The sequence below is a fragment of the Crocuta crocuta genome, unplaced genomic scaffold, assembly GCF_008692635.1.
Source record: "Crocuta crocuta isolate KB4526 unplaced genomic scaffold, BGI_CrCroc_1.0 scaffold9, whole genome shotgun sequence".
Lineage (NCBI taxonomy): Eukaryota > Metazoa > Chordata > Mammalia > Carnivora > Hyaenidae > Crocuta > Crocuta crocuta.
The window spans coordinates 9962462-9966169 of record NW_027551567.1 but is presented as its reverse complement, the minus strand read 5'-3'; positions in this window follow the sequence as shown (position 1 = coordinate 9966169).

The following is a 3708-nucleotide window of genomic DNA, read 5'->3' as shown; positions in this document are numbered from 1 at the left end:
TTATCTTTTCCTATTATACCTCAAAATCATAGTCGCTCACCTCACGTCTATCAGAATGGCTAAGGTCAAAAACACAAGAAACAAGTGTTGGTAAGGATGTGGAGAAACAAGAACGTTCTTGCACTGCTGGTGGGAATGCAAACTTGTGTAGTCATGGTGGAAAACAGTATAGAGGTTCCTTAAAAAGTTAAAAATAGAACTACCCTATAATCCAGTAATCACACTCCTTGGTATTTATGCCAAAAATACAAAAACACTAATTGAAAGGCATGTGCACCCCTATGTTTATAGCAGTGTTATTTACAATAAATAGACAATTATGGAAGCAGCCCAAGTGCCCCTCAACAGATGAATTGATAAAGAAGATGTGGTATATACACACAATAGAATATTATTTAGCCATAACGAGAATGAAATCTTGCCATTTACAATGTCATGGATGGAGCTAGAAAGTATAATGCTAAGTGAAATGTTGGAGAAAGCCAAATACCATATGACTTCACTCATATATGAAATTTAAGAAACAAAACAAATGAGCAAGGGGAAAAAGAGGAAAGAGAGAGAGAGACAAGCCAAGAAACAGATCTTTAACTATTGACAACAAACTGATGGTTACCAGGGGGGTAGGTGGGCAGAGGGACGATGAAATAGGTGATGAGGATGATTAAGGAGAGCACGTGTTATGAGGAGCACTGGGTGATGTACGGAAATGTTGAATCACTGTGTTGTATACCTGAAACTAATGTAGTCCTGTAGGTGGAAATAAATTAAATTAAATTGAAATAAATTTAAAAAATAAAAAAATACTGCACTCCTTTGATAACTGTTTTTGCAATATTACTAATCCTGTCTCTCTTATTTTCTGTATTTAGAAACTTATTTTTTTGAGAAAGGGTTCATAGACTTCGCCAGACTACTAAAGGTTAAGAACTCATGCTTTAAACACTCTAGGCTGTTAACAAACCTTTTTACGGTGATAATTTCACAATGTAAATGTATGACAAATCATCACGTTGTACACCTTGAATTTACACATTATATCTCAAAAAGTGAAGATAAAACCCACGCTAGCCAGATGTCCTATCATGACTTATAAAGAGGTTCAAGTCGTAGGCAATGCAGAGGCAGCTTCCCTAAAGCCCAATGACCTACTCAGTTTTCTGAGTTCTGTCTTTAAGCTTTGGCTGACTGCCTTATCTGAAGACTTTACTTGTCAGATGGGCACCTAATCCTCCCTGTGGTATGATACCCTTGTGTTGATCTTGGACTTTTGGTTTATATCCCAGATTGCTTTCTACTCTCACTCATTCTTCCATTTTGTTTACTAACTCTGGGTCTCAACTCCACACTAGCTGTTGTGGGTTCCTGGACTGCTAACACTTTGTCCTGCAAATAAGTTCCAGAGATAAACTTTTTCACCAGCATGGAATAAAACACAATTATTACCAGAGTAATCTTCTTGAAGTGTAGCTCTGATCATATCCCTTCTTTCCTCCAAATGCTTACAAATTTGGTATAAACTTCCCAGCGAGGGCACTTTTGATTGCCCCAAACTGAAACCTATTTGAGGTGGCTTAAGTCATATGAGGAATATATGATATGGATACAGGGATATTATACAGACCTTTTGAGTGGGGATGTAGGAACAAGTTAGCCACAAACAAGGATTGGCAAACTTTTTCTGTAAAGGGCCAGATAATAGATGTATTAAGCTTTGCAGGCCATATGTTTCTGTCACTCTGCCATAGGCAATATGAAAAGAAATATATTCCAATAAAACTTTATTTATAAAACACACAATTTGCTGCACAGGTCATAATTTTAGAACCCTTGGATTAAAACATTATCAGGACTCCCTGAAGCTCATTTCCATAACTTCATAAGTCTGCTTTGTTGTTCTCTTCCTACTGACTAGCTTCTTCAGCTTCTCTGGTTCTCATGTTAAAGCGTGGCTTCTGAAAGCTCTGAACTTCTGTGTCACAAGTTAAAGTTTAAGCTCTGTCCTCCTTTGCCGGTGCTAATTCCAAGTCCTTAGGGGGATGTTGTCTGGCCTGGCTGGGGGCAGGTGTTCACCCCTAGACCAATTAGCTGTGGCCAGCGGTCTGGTGCTTGCTGTATGAACAGGTCTTTGGGGGGCCACCCCTACAATGTGTTGGATCAGAGCTGAGGAACAGATTTCAGAAAAGAGCAAGGAGCTGGAAGACAACCCAGTGAGAGCCTCCTGTTGCATTCATTCAAACCTACATTTTCAACATTGTCCCTACTAGACCCCTCATGTCACTTTCTGAAGCACAACCAACTCCTTGTTGATCTCATAAATTCTGCATATTCTCACTCTGTGTTTCCCCTATCTGCCAGTAGATATTCTTCTATTCATCTTCAAAGTCTCTTCTAAAAAGCCACCCTTCCCTTTAAATCCACACAACAATCTATTGGTAGAGTGTGTCTTGTTCTGCTGCTATTTCTGTACCTTTTTGTTTTGCAGACAATAGGTGCTCTGCTGAGGAAACGACTTATTCAACTTTTTATCCACTTCGGTACCTTTCAGAGAATAGCCTCTGAGTTCCTATTGGTTGAGTTTAACTATATCTTCAAAGCTGAATAATTCCAAACTAAAGAAAACGTTGATTTTCAACAGTGGCAGTTATACAGGAAACATAGTATCTACTTTTAAGAAAATTATTTTAAATTTTAAAGATATCCATTTCCACATTTATGGTAGCTAAATTAAAGCACATATGCAGAGAGATATTAATTACAGCAAAACTTATATTGAAAGTTTTGTATACTAACTAGAAATAAAGTCCCATTAGGATTGTACCTTCGGTTAATGTAGTAAATTAAAAAGGAATACTACAGGGCGCCTGGGTGGCTCATACCGTTAAGCGTCAGACTTCAGCTCAGGTCATGATCCCATGGTTCCTTAGTTGGAGCCCCTTATTGGGCTTTGTGATGACAGCTTAGAGCCTGGAGCCTGCTCCAGATTCTGTCTGTCTCTTTCTCTGCCCCTCCTCTGCTTGAGTGCTTTCTCTCAAAAAATAAACATTAAAAAATTTAAAAACTGAAAAGAAATACTACAGAAATAACTTAAGGTAATAGGAAAGGTTATAAACTTGAAATATTAAAAATTGCTCTAAAACTGACAAATGATCCAAAATGATTAATACCCGTGCAAGAAATTTACGAAAGAGCCAGAGATCTCATCATCTAATTTCTTTCTTTCTAGAACTATTAATTAACATTGTTCCCAGAACTGTGCTAAAATCCCCTGCTGAAAGGAAGAAAGTAAATACAGTAACTGCAGGGAAAACTGGTTCATACCCACGAACTGTTAAGAGGCTTGAGCTTTTGCGAAACAGAAAACACTTGTTAAATAACTATTCCTGAACTATTAGCAACTACATAAAAGCTTTTTATTTAACCTCATCCTCCTGGGAGACTGCGTTGGAATGTGCATCGGGTCTGAAAAAGGCGCAAATTTGGCTCAATTGTAAATATTAGGTGCACANTTATTTCTCTTGGTATTTATTTTTTCTACTACAATTACAGTTTTGCTAAGAAAAATAAAATATCAGTTGTGCTCTCATCAGGCTTCTAATTTGCAGCGCCTACAGAAAAAGAAAACGTCTCATTTAACCAAAAGAATCACCTTTCTGCAATCGCCAGAGCCGCCGGGAAAACAGAGGAGCGCCCAGCCCCGCCGCCCCT